The sequence below is a fragment of the Lissotriton helveticus genome, chromosome 3_2 (genome assembly GCF_964261635.1).
Source record: "Lissotriton helveticus chromosome 3_2, aLisHel1.1, whole genome shotgun sequence".
Classification (NCBI taxonomy): domain Eukaryota; kingdom Metazoa; phylum Chordata; class Amphibia; order Caudata; family Salamandridae; genus Lissotriton; species Lissotriton helveticus.
Window position 1 is genome coordinate 404566459 of NC_136062.1, and position 16589 is coordinate 404583047.

At 43.0% G+C, this 16589-nt stretch overlaps 1 protein-coding gene and 8 non-coding genes across 9 annotated transcripts in view; all 9 read left to right on the forward strand.

Annotated features, from left to right (window-relative positions):
* TRIM44 (tripartite motif containing 44) overlaps positions 1-16589 on the forward strand; it is a 504386-nt gene that overhangs the window by 338466 nt on the left and 149331 nt on the right. The gene's annotated exons all lie outside the window — the stretch shown is intronic.
* On the forward strand, positions 1481-1620 carry LOC144826683 (U4 spliceosomal RNA). Its single transcript, XR_013609878.1, has one exon. It is a non-coding gene; the product is annotated as a U4 spliceosomal RNA (small nuclear RNA).
* On the forward strand, positions 3576-3715 carry LOC144826694 (U4 spliceosomal RNA). Its single transcript, XR_013609889.1, has one exon. It is a non-coding gene; the product is annotated as a U4 spliceosomal RNA (small nuclear RNA).
* LOC144826768 (U4 spliceosomal RNA) lies at positions 5665-5804 on the forward strand. The gene has a single exon (XR_013609937.1). It is a non-coding gene; the product is annotated as a U4 spliceosomal RNA (small nuclear RNA).
* LOC144826769 (U4 spliceosomal RNA) lies at positions 7753-7892 on the forward strand. Its single transcript, XR_013609938.1, has one exon. It is a non-coding gene; the product is annotated as a U4 spliceosomal RNA (small nuclear RNA).
* On the forward strand, positions 9846-9985 carry LOC144826770 (U4 spliceosomal RNA). The gene has a single exon (XR_013609939.1). It is a non-coding gene; the product is annotated as a U4 spliceosomal RNA (small nuclear RNA).
* On the forward strand, positions 11932-12071 carry LOC144826709 (U4 spliceosomal RNA). Its single transcript, XR_013609904.1, has one exon. It is a non-coding gene; the product is annotated as a U4 spliceosomal RNA (small nuclear RNA).
* Positions 14010-14149, forward strand: LOC144826684 (U4 spliceosomal RNA). Its single transcript, XR_013609879.1, has one exon. It is a non-coding gene; the product is annotated as a U4 spliceosomal RNA (small nuclear RNA).
* On the forward strand, positions 16102-16241 carry LOC144826695 (U4 spliceosomal RNA). The gene has a single exon (XR_013609890.1). It is a non-coding gene; the product is annotated as a U4 spliceosomal RNA (small nuclear RNA).

The window sequence follows — 16589 nt, forward strand, 5'->3', positions numbered from 1 at the left end:
GCGGAGACAACAATAATCCAGCAGGTGCAGTGTCACCGGGGCCCTTTGCAGCGTATTTACGGCTGTGTTTATCTACCCACCCAGAGGACGGGGACCTTAGCGGAAAAATAGGTTCTAAATGTTTGTTGGTTTATGTTTTTATCATTATTTTGTATGTAGGTCTTTTTCTGATATGTATTATCCATGTGTTTAGGCAGTGACTTCTGTGTTTGGTTAGTTCCAGGATTAATGCTGTGTGATGTCATGGTGGTTGGAATGTTTAGCATGAGAGTGCCTCGGGCATTCCAGGCTGGACCGGTTCCTCTGTTCATTCTCTGGTGTGTCCCCTAAGGGACCCGAGTGCTGACTTTATTATCTCGAGGAATAAACCCTTCTACTGTTCACTGCTATGCCTATGAAGCGTCCTCCTTCTACCGATAGAGCTTGAATTGGCGACGAGGATGGGATCCGAACCCACCCGTGCAAGCACAAAGTAGTTATTGTCTAAATACATAGATAATACATGTAATAAAATGACCTACGTATATAATGATTATCATGAAAAATAACACAACATGATTCTTGGTGAAAACTGACTAACTGTAATTTCCCTTCTAGCTGTAAGACAATTGACTACCCTCTGCAGTCTCGGTAGAGAGGCCAAGAATTGAATGTGTCTGAAGAGTGAGTCCTGTTTTGATCCACTTGGGCAGACACATATTGATGGGTAATGACCTGGAGTGGGAGGCCAGCTTTGCTGCTGAGAGCCTCACGCTATTGGCTCTGGTGTGAGTTTAGTGCAGCCAGTGGGCGAAGATGAGCTCGCCTAGTGGACGTATTCAATCATAAATTGTGCGGCAGGAGAGAGTTGGCTAAATTATGTCAAGAGAGTCCGATTATGCAGCACATTCTGTGCAGTATTTAATCCTAATTTGCCATTTTAATGCTTGTTGCTGTAAAAGGGATCCCGACACCGTTCAAACTACAAAGTTATGTTGAGTAGGGAAAGTATATACATTCAGCGGAGCCCGTGGTAAAAAAGTTTCCCGGTAAATAGGGATTTTGCGTTGAAAGAAAGAGAAGTGTGCAGGCAGAAGAAAACAGCTCAACATGTGGATGTCATGCAATAAAAGGTGTGCCTCTTTCATTCTTTGTGCCACAGTTAGGTATTAGTACTACTTTTCACTCAGTATCTATGCTTTGTGCTACTTTCTTTACTCAAAGTGCCCTCTTACATATCTGTGATGTCACAGGAATTTTTGCTCAAGCGGTGACCGGGACCTATGAAAGGAAATGCTAATTAGCATATGTACCCCCAGAATCCTTTGCGCACAATACATCGTGTTTATAAGGCTGACAGGTAATAGAGTATAGTTCAGAGTATTGCTCCTGGTGAGTTGTTGTTACATGTGTCTGAGTGATGTGTGAGGCCGATTTTTCCACACTCTAAGTGTACTAAGTTTCTTTTCCGGTGCGTACCCCGAGTGATTTACCTCTCTTTAGCTTTGCGCAGTGGCAGTATCGTAGCCAATGAGGTCGAACCGAGGCGCGATTATTGCTTATTGAAAACTTTACCCAATACCCCGCTGTGGCGACTTGAAATATAGTCGACATTGCAATTTTTGACAGTCTCTCAGGAGGCTGATTTTACTGTCAAAGAAAGAGAACTGACCAACTGAATAAGAGGGACAACCTCCACTGAATCTGAATTTGGTGATTTAACCACATTATGTTGTTATGGCTTCAATATGGTAATAGTATTCATGAGGGGTGCCTAAAACTCATTAATTTGTGAAATAACCGAAAGTTATGTGTTTTTGTCTGCATGTGGATTCAAAAATCCCACATACAATCCGACACACTTATTGCCAAACCTGAACTAAATCACCTGTACCCAACTAATTACTACAGTAGACATTTATTGGGGTTTGGGGTGTTGTAAGAACCCAAACAGCCACCTGAAGCTACGCCCCTGTCTAAACGTGCCACTGGTAGCAGTGTGAGCACATTAGAGTGAGAACCCCTTAAACATACCAGTGCCCTCTGTGCACATAAGAGATTAATAGGTTTGTTGGCTGTGTTGTGAGGGCACAGAGGTATTCTTTGGGCGGAGACAACAATAATCCAGCAGGTGCAGTGTCACCGGGGCCCTTTGCAGCGTATTTACGGCGGTGTTTATCTACCCACCCAGAGGACGGGGACCTTAGCGGAAAAATAGGTTCTAATTGTTTGTTGGTTTATGTTTTTATCATTATTTTGTATGTAGGTCTTTTTCTGATATGTATTATCCATGTGTTTAGGCAGTGACTTCTGTGTTTGGTTAGTTCCAGGATTGATGCTGTGTGATGTCATGGTGGTTGGAATGTTTAGCATGAGAGTGCCTCGGGCATTCCAGGCTGGACAGGTTCTTCTGTTCATTCTCTGGTGTGTCCCCTAAGGGACCCGAGTGCTGACTTTATTATCTCGAGGAATAAACCCTTCTACTGTTCACTGCTATGCCTATGAAGCGTCCTCCTTCTACCGATAGAGCTTGAATTGGCGACGAGGATGGGATCCGAACCCACCCGTGCAAGCACAAAGTAGTTATTGTCTAAATACATAGATAATACATGTAATAAAATGACCTACGTATATAATGATTAACATGAAAATATAACACAACATGATTCTTGGCGAATACTCACTAACTGTAATTTCCCTTCTAGCTGTAAGACAATTGGCAACCCTCTGCAGTCTCGGTAGAGAGGCCAAAAATTGAATGTGTCTGAAGAGTGAGTCCTGTTTTGATCCACTGGGGCAGACACATATTGATGGGTAATGACCTGGAGTGAGGAGGCCAGCTTTGCTGCTGAGAGCCTCACGCTATTGGCTCTGGTGTGAGTTTAGTGCAGCCAGTGGGCGAAGATGAGCTCGCCTAGTGGACGTATTCAATCATAAATTGTGCGGCAGGAGAGAGTTGGCTAAATTATGTCAAGAGAGTCCGATTATGCAGCACATTCTGTGCAGTATTTAATCCTAATTTGCCATTTTAATGCTTGTTGCTGTAAAAGGGATCCCGACACCGTTCAAACTACAAAGTTATGTTGAGTAGGGAAAGTATATACATTCAGCGGAGCCCGTGGTAAACAAGTTTCCCGGTAAATAGGGATTTTGCGTTGAAAGAAAGAGAAATGTAAAGTGTGCAGGCAGCAGAAAACAGCTCAACATGTGAATGTCATGCAATAAAAGGTGTGCCTCTTTCATTCTTTGTGCCACAGTTAGGTATTAGTACTACTTTTCACTCAGTATCTATGCTTTGTGCTACTTTCTTTACTGAAAGTGCCCTCTTACATATCTGTGATGTCACAGGAATTTTTGCTCAAGCGGTGACCGGGACCTATGAAAGGAAATGCTAATTAGCATATGTACCCCCAGAATCCTTTGCGCACAATACATCGTGTTTATAAGGCTGACAGGTAATAGAGTATAGTTCAGAGTATTGCTCCTGGTGAGTTGTTGTTACATGTGTCTGAGTGATGTGTGAGGCCGATTTTTCCACACTCTAAGTGTACTAAGTTTCTTTTCCGGTGCGTACCCCGAGTGATTTACCTCTCTTTAGCTTAGCGCAGTGGCAGTATCGTAGCCAATGAGGTCGAACCGAGGCGCGATTATTGCTTATTGAAAACTTTACCCAATACCCCGCTGTGGCGACTTGAAATATAGTCGACATTGCAATTTTTGACAGTCTCTAAGGAGGCTGATTTTACTGTCAAAGAAAGAGAACTGACCGACTGAATAAGAGGGACAACCTCCACTGGATCTGAATTTGGTGATTTAACCACATTATGTTGTTATGGCTTCAATATGGTAATAGTATTCATGAGGGGTGCCTAAAACTCATTAATTTGTGAAATAACCGAAAGTTATGTGTTTTTGTCTGCATGTGGATTCAAAAATCCCACATACAATCCGACACACTTATTGCCAAACCTGAACTAAATCACCTGTACCCAACTAATTACTACAGTAGACATTTATTGGGGTTTGGGGTGTTGTAAGAACCCAAACAGCCCCCTGAAGCTACGCCCCTGTCTAAACGTGCCACTGGTAGCAGTGTGAGCACATTAGAGTGAGAACCCCTTAAACATACCAGTGCCCTCTGTGCACATAAGAGATTAATAGGTTTGTTGGCTGTGTTGTGAGGGCACAGAGGTATTCTTTGGGCGGAGACAACAATAATCCAGCAGGTGCAGTGTCACCGGGGCCCTTTGCAGCGTATTTACGGCTGTGTTTATCTACCCACCCAGAGGACGGGGACCTTAGCGGAAAAATAGGTTCTAATTGTTTGTTGGTTTATGTTTTTATCATTATTTTGTATGTAGGTCTTTTTCTGATATGTATTATCCATGTGTTTAGGCAGTGACTTCTGTGTTTGGTTAGTTCCAGGATTGATGCTGTGTGATGTCATGGTGGTTGGAATGTTTAGCATGAGAGTGCCTCGGGCATTCCAGGCTGGACCGGTTCCTGTTCATTCTCTGGTGTGTCCCCTAAGGGACCCGAGTGCTGACTTTATTATCTCGAGGAATAAACCCTTCTACTGTTCACTGCTTTGCCTATGAAGCGTCCTCCTTCTACCGATAGAGCTTGAATTGGCGACGAGGATGGGATCCGAACCCACCCGTGCAAGCACAAAGTAGTTATTGTCTAAATACATAGATAATACATGTAATAAAATGACCTACGTATATAATGATTATCATGAAAATATAACACAACATGATTCTTGGTGAAAACTGACTGTAATTTCCCTTCTAGCTGTAAGACAAATGACAACCCTCTGCAGTCTCGGTAGAGAGGCCAAGAATTGAATGTGTCTGAAGAGTGAGTCCTGTTTTGATCCACTGGGGCAGACACATATTGATGGGTAATGACCTGGAGTGGGAGGCCAGCTTTGCTGCTGAGAGCCTCACGCTATTGGCTCTGGTGTGAGTTTAGTGCAGCCAGTGGGCCAAGATGAGCTCGCCTAGTGGACGTATTCAATCATAAATTGTGCGGCAGGAGAGAGTTGGCTAAATTATGTCAAGAGAGTCAGATTATGCAGCACATTCTGTGCAGTATTTAATCCTAATTTGCCATTTTAATGCTTGTTGCTGTAAAAGGGATCCCGACACCGTTCAAACTACAAAGTTATGTTGAGTAGGGAGAGTATATACATTCAGCGGAGCCCGTCGTAAAAAAGTTTCCCGGTAAATAGGGATTTTGCGTTGAAAGAAAGAGAAATGTACAGTGTGCAGGCAGCAGAAAACAGCTCAACATGTGGATGTCATGCAATAAAAGGTGTGCCTCTTTCATTCTTTGTGCCACAGTTAGGTATTAGTTCTACTTTTCACTCAGTATCTATGCTTTGTGCTACTTTCTTTACTAAAAGTGCCCTCTTACATATCTGTGATGTCACAGGAATTTTTGCTCAAGCCATTGACCGGGACCTTTGAAAGGAAATGCTAATTAGCATATGTACCCCCAGAATCCTTTGCGCACAATACATCGTGTTTATAAGGCTGACAGGTAATAGAGTATAGTTCAGAGTATTGCTCCTGGTGAGTTGTTGTTACATGTGTCTGAGTGATGTGTGAGGCCGATTTTTCCACACTCTAAGTGTACTAAGTTTCTTTTCCGGTGCGTACCTCGAGTGATTTACCTCTCTTTAGCTTTGCGCAGTGGCAGTATCGTAGCCAATGAGGTCGAACCGAGGCGCGATTATTGCTTATTGAAAACTTTACCCAATACCCCGCTGTGGCGACTTGAAATATAGTCGACATTGCAATTTTTGACAGTCTCTAAGGAGGCTGATTTTACTGTCAAAGAAAGAGAACTGACCGACTGACTAAGAGGGACAACCTCCACTGGATCTGAATTTGGTGATTTAACCACATTATGTTGTTATGGCTTCAATATGGTAATAGTATTCATGAGGGGTGCCTAAAACTCATTAATTTGTGAAATAACCGAAAGTTATGTGTTTTTGTCTGCATGTGGATTCAAAAATCCCACATACAATCCGACACACTTATTGCCAAACCTGAACTAAATCACCTGTACCCAACTAATTACTACAGTAGACATTTATTGGGGTTTGGGGTGTTGTAAGAACCCAAACAGCCACCTGAAGCTACGCCCCTGTCTAAACGTGCCACTGGTAGCAGTGTGAGCACATTAGAGTGAGAACCCCTTAAACATACCAGTGCCCTCTGTGCACATAAGAGATTAATAGGTTTGTTGGCTGTGTTGTGAGGGCACAGAGGTATTCTTTGGGCGGAGACAACAATAATCCAGCAGGTGCAGTGTCACCGGGGCCCTTTGCAGCGTATTTACGGCGGTGTTTATCTACCCACCCAGAGGACGGGGACCTTAGCGGAAAAATAGGTTCTAATTGTTTGTTGGTTTATGTTTTTATCATTATTTTGTATGTAGGTCTTTTTCTGATATGTATTATCCATGTGTTTAGGCAGTGACTTCTGTGTTTGGTTAGTTCCAGGATTGATGCTGTGTGATGTCATGGTGGTTGGAATGTTTAGCATGAGAGTGCCTCGGGCATTCCAGGCTGGACAGGTTCTTCTGTTCATTCTCTGGTGTGTCCCCTAAGGGACCCGAGTGCTGACTTTATTATCTCGAGGAATAAACCCTTCTACTGTTCACTGCTATGCCTATGAAGCGTCCTCCTTCTACCGATAGAGCTTGAATTGGCGACGAGGATGGGATCCGAACCCACCCGTGCAAGCACAAAGTAGTTACTGTCTAAATACATAGATAATACATGTAATAAAATGACCTACGTATATAATGATTATCATGAAAATATAACACAACATGATTCTTGGTGAAAACTGACTAACTGTAATTTCCCTTCTAGCTGTAAGACAATTGACAACCCTCTGCAGTCTCGGTAAAGAGGCCAAGAATTGAATGTGTCTGAAGAGTGAGTCCTGTATTGATCCACTGGGGCAGACACATATTGATGGGTAATGACCTGGAGTGAGGAGGCCAGCTTTGCTGCTGAGAGCCTCACGCTAGTGGCTCTGATGTGAGTTTAGTGCAGCCAGTGGGCCAAGATGAGCTCGCCTAGTGGACGTATTCAATCATAAATTGTGCGGCAGGAGAGAGTTGGCTAAATTATGTCAAGAGAGTCAGATTATGCAGCACATTCTGTGCAGTATTTAATCCTAATTTGCCATTTTAATGCTTGTTGCTGTAAAAGGGATCCCGACACCGTTCAAACTACAAAGTTATGTTGAGTAGGGAAAGTATATACATTCAGCGGAGCCCGTGGTAAAAAAGTTTCCCGGTAAATAGGGATTTTGCGTTGAAAGAAAGAGAAGTGTGCAGGCAGAAGAAAACAGCTCAACATGTGGATGTCATGCAATAAAAGGTGTGCCTCTTTCATTCTTTGTGCCACAGTTAGGTATTAGTACTACTTTTCACTCAGTATCTATGCTTTGTGCTACTTTCTTTACTCAAAGTGCCCTCTTACATATCTGTGATGTCACAGGAATTTTTGCTCAAGCGGTGACCGGGACCTATGAAAGGAAATGCTAATTAGCATATGTACCCCCAGAATCCTTTGCGCACAATACATCGTGTTTATAAGGCTGACAGGTAATAGAGTATAGTTCAGAGTATTGCTCCTGGTGAGTTGTTGTTACATGTGTCTGAGTGATGTGTGAGGCCGATTTTTCCACACTCTAAGTGTACTAAGTTTCTTTTCCGGTGCGTACCCCGAGTGATTTACCTCTCTTTAGCTTTGCGCAGTGGCAGTATCGTAGCCAATGAGGTCGAACCGAGGCGCGATTATTGCTTATTGAAAACTTTACCCAATACCCCGCTGTGGCGACTTGAAATATAGTCGACATTGCAATTTTTGACAGTCTCTAAGGAGGCTGATTTTACTGTCAAAGAAAGAGAACTGACCGACTGAATAAGAGGGACAACCTCCACTGAATCTGAATTTGGTGATTTAACCACATTATGTTGTTATGGCTTCAATATGGTAATAGTATTCATGAGGGGTGCCTAAAACTCATTAATTTGTGAAATAACCGAAAGTTATGTGTTTTTGTCTGCATGTGGATTCAAAAATCCCACATACAATCCGACACACTTATTGCCAAACCTGAACTAAATCACCTGTACCCAACTAATTACTACAGTAGACATTTATTGGGGTTTGGGGTGTTGTAAGAACCCAAACAGCCCCCTGAAGCTACGCCCCTGTCTAAACGTGCCACTGGTAGCAGTGTGAGCACATTAGAGTGAGAACCCCTTAAACATACCAGTGCCCTCTGTGCACATAAGAGATTAATAGGTTTGTTGGCTGTGTTGTGAGGGCACAGAGGTATTCTTTGGGCGGAGACAACAATAATCCAGCAGGTGCAGTGTCACCGGGGCCCTTTGCAGCGTATTTACGGCTGTGTTTATCTACCCACCCAGAGGACGGGGACCTTAGCGGAAAAATAGGTTCTAATTGTTTGTTGGTTTATGTTTTTATCATTATTTTGTATGTAGGTCTTTTTCTGATATGTATTATCCATGTGTTTAGGCAGTGACTTCTGTGTTTGGTTAGTTCCAGGATTGATGCTGTGTGATGTCATGGTGGTTGGAATGTTTAGCATGAGAGTGCCTCGGGCATTCCAGGCTGGACCGGTTCCTCTGTTCATTCTCTGGTGTGTCCCCTAAGGGACCCGAGTGCTGACTTTATTATCTCGAGGAATAAACCCTTCTACTGCTCACTGCTATGCCTATGAAGCGTCCTCCTTCTACCGATAGAGCTTGAATTGGCGACGAGGATGGGATCCGAACCCACCCGTGCAAGCACAAAGTAGTTATTGTCTAAATACATAGATAATACATGTAATAAAATGACCTACGTATATAATGATTATCATGAAAAATAACACAACATGATTCTTGGTGAAAACTGACTAACTGTAATTTCCCTTCTAGCTGTAAGACAATTGACTACCCTCTGCAGTCTCGGTAGAGAGGCCAAGAATTGAATGTGTCTGAAGAGTGAGTCCTGTTTTGATCCACTTGGGCAGACACATATTGATGGGTAATGACCTGGAGTGGGAGGCCAGCTTTGCTGCTGAGAGCCTCACGCTATTGGCTCTGGTGTGAGTTTAGTGCAGCCAGTGGGCCAAGATGAGCTCGCCTAGTGGACGTATTCAATCATAAATTGTGCGGCAGGAGAGAGTTGGCTAAATTATGTCAAGAGAGTCCGATTATGCAGCACATTCTGTGCAGTATTTAATCCTAATTTGCCATTTTAATGCTTGTTGCTGTAAAAGGGATCCCGACACCATTCAAACTACAAAGTTATGTTGAGTAGGGAAAGTATATACATTCAGCGGAGCCCGTGGTAAACAAGTTTCCCGGTAAATAGGGATTTTGCGTTGAAAGAAAGAGAAATGTACAGTGTGCAGGCAGCAGAAAACAGCTCAACATGTGGATGTCATGCAATAAAAGGTGTGCCTCTTTCATTCTTTGTGCCACAGTTAGGTATTAGTACTACTTTTCACTCAGTATCTATGCTTTGTGCTACTTTCTTTACTGAAAGTGCCCTCTTACATATCTGTGATGTCACAGGAATTTTTGCTCAAGCAGTGACCGGGACCTATGAAAGGAAATGCTAATTAGCATATGTACCCCCAGAATCCTTTGCGCACAATACATCGTGTTTATAAGGCTGACAGGTAATAGAGTATAGTTCAGAGTATTGCTCCTGGTGAGTTGTTGTTACATGTGTCTGAGTGATGTGTGAGGCCGATTTTTCCACACTCTAAGTGTACTAAGTTTCTTTTCCGGTGCGTACCTCGACTGACTTACCTCTCTTTAGCTTTGCGCAGTGGCAGTATCGTAGCCAATGAGGTCGAACCGAGGCGCGATTATTGCTTATTGAAAACTTTACCCAATACCCCGCTGTGGCGACTTGAAATATAGTCGACATTGCAATTTTTGACAGTCTCTAAGGAGGCTGATTTTACTGTCAAAGAAAGAGAACTGACCAACTGAATAAGAGGGACAACCTCCACTGGATCTGAATTTGGTGATTTAACCACATTATGTTGTTATGGCTTCAATATGGTAATAGTATTCATGAGGGGTGCCTAAAACTCATTAATTTGTGAAATAACCGAAAGTTATGTGTTTTTGTCTGCATGTGGATTCAAAAATCCCACATACAATCCGACACACTTATTGCCAAACCTGAACTAAATCACCTGTACCCAACTAATTACTACAGTAGACATTTATTGGGGTTTGGGGTGTTGTAAGAACCCAAACAGCCCCCTGAAGCTACGCCCCTGTCTAAACGTGCCACTGGTAGCAGTGTGAGCACATTAGAGTGAGAACCCCTTAAACATACCAGTGCCCTCTGTGCACATAAGAGATTAATAGGTTTGTTGGCTGTGTTGTGAGGGCACAGAGGTATTCTTTGGGCGGAGACAACAATAATCCAGCAGGTGCAGTGTCACCGGGGCCCTTTGCAGCGTATTTACGGCTGTGTTTATCTACCCACCCAGAGGACGGGGACCTTAGCGGAAAAATAGGTTCTAAATGTTTGTTGGTTTATGTTTTTATCATTATTTTGTATGTAGGTCTTTTTCTGATATGTATTATCCATGTGTTTAGGCAGTGACTTCTGTGTTTGGTTAGTTCCAGGATTAATGCTGTGTGATGTCATGGTGGTTGGAATGTTTAGCATGAGAGTGCCTCGGGCATTCCAGGCTGGACCGGTTCCTCTGTTCATTCTCTGGTGTGTCCCCTAAGGGACCCGAGTGCTGACTTTATTATCTCGAGGAATAAACCCTTCTACTGTTCACTGCTATGCCTATGAAGCGTCCTCCTTCTACCGATAGAGCTTGAATTGGCGACGAGGATGGGATCCGAACCCACCCGTGCAAGCACAAAGTAGTTATTGTCTAAATACATAGATAATACATGTAATAAAATGACCTACGTATATAATGATTATCATGAAAAATAACACAACATGATTCTTGGTGAAAACTGACTAACTGTAATTTCCCTTCTAGCTGTAAGACAATTGACTACCCTCTGCAGTCTCGGTAGAGAGGCCAAGAATTGAATGTGTCTGAAGAGTGAGTCCTGTTTTGATCCACTTGGGCAGACACATATTGATGGGTAATGACCTGGAGTGGGAGGCCAGCTTTGCTGCTGAGAGCCTCACGCTATTGCCTCTGGTGTGAGTTTAGTGCAGCCAGTGGGCGAAGATGAGCTCGCCTAGTGGACGTATTCAATCATAAATTGTGCGGCAGGAGAGAGTTGGCTAAATTATGTCAAGAGAGTCCGATTATGCAGCACATTCTGTGCAGTATTTAATCCTAATTTGCCATTTTAATGCTTGTTGCTGTAAAAGGGATCCCGACACCGTTCAAACTACAAAGTTATGTTGAGTAGGGAAAGTATATACATTCAGCGGAGCCCCTGGTAAAAAAGTTTCCCGGTAAATAGGGATTTTGCGTTGAAAGAAAGAGAAGTGTGCAGGCAGAAGAAAACAGCTCAACATGTGGATGTCATGCAATAAAAGGTGTGCCTCTTTCATTCTTTGTGCCACAGTTAGGTATTAGTACTACTTTTCACTCAGTATCTATGCTTTGTGCTACTTTCTTTACTCAAAGTGCCCTCTTACATATCTGTGATGTCACAGGAATTTTTGCTCAAGCGGTGACCGGGACCTATGAAAGGAAATGCTAATTAGCATATGTACCCCCAGAATCCTTTGCGCACAATACATCGTGTTTATAAGGCTGACAGGTAATAGAGTATAGTTCAGAGTATTGCTCCTGGTGAGTTGTTGTTACATGTGTCTGAGTGATGTGTGAGGCCGATTTTTCCACACTCTAAGTGTACTAAGTTTCTTTTCCGGTGCGTACCCCGAGTGATTTACCTCTCTTTAGCTTTGCGCAGTGGCAGTATCGTAGCCAATGAGGTCGAACCGAGGCGCGATTATTGCTTATTGAAAACTTTACCCAATACCCCGCTGTGGCGACTTGAAATATAGTCGACATTGCAATTTTTCTCAGGAGGCTGATTTTACTGTCAAAGAAAGAGAACTGACCAACTGAATAAGAGGGACAACCTCCACTGAATCTGAATTTGGTGATTTAACAACATTATGTTGTTATGGCTTCAATATGGTAATAGTGTTCATGAGGGGTGCCTAAAACTCATTAATTTGTGAAATAACCGAAAGTTATGTGTTTTTGTCTGCATGTGGATTCAAAAATCCCACATACAATCCGACACACTTATTGCCAAACCTGAACTAAATCACCTGTACCCAACTAATTACTACAGTAGACATTTATTGGGGTTTGGGGTGTTGTAAGAACCCAAACAGCCACCTGAAGCTACGCCCCTGTCTAAACGTGCCACTGGTAGCAGTGTGAGCACATTAGAGTGAGAACCCCTTAAACATACCAGTGCCCTCTGTGCACATAAGAGATTAATAGGTTTGTTGGCTGTGTTGTGAGGGCACAGAGGTATTCTTTGGGCGGAGACAACAATAATCCAGCAGGTGCAGTGTCACCGGGGCCCTTTGCAGCGTATTTACGGCGGTGTTTATCTACCCACCCAGAGGACGGGGACCTTAGCGGAAAAATAGGTTCTAATTGTTTGTTGGTTTATGTTTTTATCATTATTTTGTATGTAGGTCTTTTTCTGATATGTATTATCCATGTGTTTAGGCAGTGACTTCTGTGTTTGGTTAGTTCCAGGATTGATGCTGTGTGATGTCATGGTGGTTGGAATGTTTAGCATGAGAGTGCCTCGGGCATTCCAGGCTGGACAGGTTCTTCTGTTCATTCTCTGGTGTGTCCCCTAAGGGACCCGAGTGCTGACTTTATTATCTCGAGGAATAAACCCTTCTACTGTTCACTGCTATGCCTATGAAGCGTCCTCCTTCTACCGATAGAGCTTGAATTGGCGACGAGGATGGGATCCGAACCCACCCGTGCAAGCACAAAGTAGTTATTGTCTAAATACATAGATAATACATGTAATAAAATGACCTACGTATATAATGATTATCATGAAAAATAACACAACATGATTCTTGGTGAAAACTGACTAACTATAATTTCCCTTCTAGCTGTAAGACAATTGACTACCCTCTGCAGTCTCGGTAGAGAGGCCAAGAATTGAATGTGTCTGAAGAGTGAGTCCTGTTTTGATCCACTTGGGCAGACACATATTGATGGGTAATGACCTGGAGTGGGAGGCCAGCTTTGCTGCTGAGAGCCTCACGCTATTGGCTCTGGTGTGAGTTTAGTGCAGCCAGTGGGCGAAGATGAGCTCGCCTAGTGGACGTATTCAATCATAATTTGTGCGGCAGGAGAGAGTTGGCTAAATTATGTCAAGAGAGTCCGATTATGCAGCACATTCTGTGCAGTATTTAATCCTAATTTGCCATTTTAATGCTTGTTGCTGTAAAAGGGATCCCGACACCGTTCAAACTACAAAGTTATGTTGAGTAGGGAAAGTATATACATTCAGCGGAGCCCGTGGTAAAAAAGTTTCCCGGTAAATAGGGATTTTGCGTTGAAAGAAAGAGAAGTGTGCAGGCAGAAGAACACAGCTCAACATGTGGATGTCATGCAATAAAAGGTGTGCCTCTTTCATTCTTTGTGCCACAGTTAGGTATTAGTACTACTTTTCACTCAGTATCTATGCTTTGTGCTACTTTCTTTACTCAAAGTGCCCTCTTACATATCTGTGATGTCACAGGAATTTTTGCTCAAGCGGTGACCGGGACCTATGAAAGGAAATGCTAATTAGCATATGTACCCCCAGAATCCTTTGCGCACAATACATCGTGTTTATAAGGCTGACAGGTAATAGAGTATAGTTCAGAGTATTGCTCCTGGTGAGTTGTTGTTACATGTGTCTGAGTGATGTGTGAGGCCGATTTTTCCACACTCTAAGTGTACTAAGTTTCTTTTCCGGTGCGTACCCCGAGTGATTTACCTCTCTTTAGCTTTGCGCAGTGGCAGTATCGTAGCCAATGAGGTCGAACCGAGGCGCGATTATTGCTTATTGAAAACTTTACCCAATACCCCGCTGTGGCGACTTGAAATATAGTCGACATTGCAATTTTTGACAGTCTCTCAGGAGGCTGATTTTACTGTCAAAGAAAGAGAACTGACCAACTGAATAAGAGGGACAACCTCCACTGAATCTGAATTTGGTGATTTAACCACATTATGTTGTTATGGCTTCAATATGGTAATAGTATTCATGAGGGGTGCCTAAAACTCATTAATTTGTGAAATAACCGAAAGTTATGTGTTTTTGTCTGCATGTGGATTCAAAAATCCCACATACAATCCGACACACTTATTGCCAAACCTGAACTAAATCACCTGTACCCAACTAATTACTACAGTAGACATTTATTGGGGTTTGGGGTGTTGTAAGAACCCAAACAGCCCCCTGAAGCTACGCCCCTGTCTAAACGTGCCACTGGTAGCAGTGTGAGCACATTAGAGTGAGAACCCCTTAAACATACCAGTGCCCTCTGTGCACATAAGAGATTAATAGGTTTGTTGGCTGTGTTGTGAGGGCACAGAGGTATTCTTTGGGCGGAGACAACAATAATCCAGCAGGTGCAGTGTCACCGGGGCCCTTTGCAGCGTATTTACGGCGGTGTTTATCTACCCACCCAGAGGACGGGGACCTTAGCGGAAAAATAGGTTCTAATTGTTTGTTGGTTTATGTTTTTATCATTATTTTGTATGTAGGTCTTTTTCTGATATGTATTATCCATGTGTTTAGGCAGTGACTTCTGTGTTTGGTTAGTTCCAGGATTGATGCTGTGTGATGTCATGGTGGTTGGAATGTTTAGCATGAGAGTGCCTCGGGCATTCCAGGCTGGACAGGTTCTTCTGTTCATTCTCTGGTGTGTCCCCTAAGGGACCCGAGTGCTGACTTTATTATCTCGAGGAATAAACCCTTCTACTGTTCACTGCTATGCCTATGAAGCGTCCTCCTTCTACCGATAGAGCTTGAATTGGCGACGAGGATGGGATCCGAACCCACCCGTGCAAGCACAAAGTAGTTATTGTCTAAATACATAGATAATACATGTAATAAAATGACCTACGTATATAATGATTAACATGAAAATATAACACAACATGATTCTTGGCGAATACTCACTAACTGTAATTTCCCTTCTAGCTGTAAGACAATTGGCAACCCTCTGCAGTCTCGGTAGAGAGGCCAAAAATTGAATGTGTCTGAAGAGTGAGTCCTGTTTTGATCCACTGGGGCAGACACATATTGATGGGTAATGACCTGGAGTGAGGAGGCCAGCTTTGCTGCTGAGAGCCTCACGCTATTGGCTCTGGTGTGAGTTTAGTGCAGCCAGTGGGCGAAGATGAGCTCGCCTAGTGGACGTATTCAATCATAAATTGTGCGGCAGGAGAGAGTTGGCTAAATTATGTCAAGAGAGTCCGATTATGCAGCACATTCTGTGCAGTATTTAATCCTAATTTGCCATTTTAATGCTTGTTGCTGTAAAAGGGATCCCGACACCGTTCAAACTACAAAGTTATGTTGAGTAGGGAAAGTATATACATTCAGCGGAGCCCGTGGTAAACAAGTTTCCCGGTAAATAGGGATTTTGCGTTGAAAGAAAGAGAAATGTAAAGTGTGCAGGCAGCAGAAAACAGCTCAACATGTGAATGTCATGCAATAAAAGGTGTGCCTCTTTCATTCTTTGTGCCACAGTTAGGTATTAGTACTTTTCACTCAGTATCTATGCTTTGTGCTACTTTCTTTACTGAAAGTGCCCTCTTACATATCTGTGATGTCACAGGAATTTTTGCTCAAGCGGTGACCGGGACCTATGAAAGGAAATGCTAATTAGCATATGTACCCCCAGAATCCTTTGCGCACAATACATCGTGTTTATAAGGCTGACAGGTAATAGAGTATAGTTCAGAGTATTGCTCCTGGTGAGTTGTTGTTACATGTGTCTGAGTGATGTGTGAGGCCGATTTTTCCACACTCTAAGTGTACTAAGTTTCTTTTCCGGTGCGTACCCCGAGTGATTTACCTCTCTTTAGCTTAGCGCAGTGGCAGTATCGTAGCCAATGAGGTCGAACCGAGGCGCGATTATTGCTTATTGAAAACTTTACCCAATACCCCGCTGTGGCGACTTGAAATATAGTCGACATTGCAATTTTTGACAGTCTCTAAGGAGGCTGATTTTACTGTCAAAGAAAGAGAACTGACCGACTGAATAAGAGGGACAACCTCCACTGGATCTGAATTTGGTGATTTAACCACATTATGTTGTTATGGCTTCAATATGGTAATAGTATTCATGAGGGGTGCCTAAAACTCATTAATTTGTGAAATAACCGAAAGTTATGTGTTTTTGTCTGCATGTGGATTCAAAAATCCCACATACAATCCGACACACTTATTGCCAAACCTGAACTAAATCACCTGTACCCAACTAATTACTACAGTAGACATTTATTGGGGTTTGGGGTGTTGTAAGAACCCAAACAGCCCCCTGAAGCTACGCCCCTGTCTAAACGTGCCAC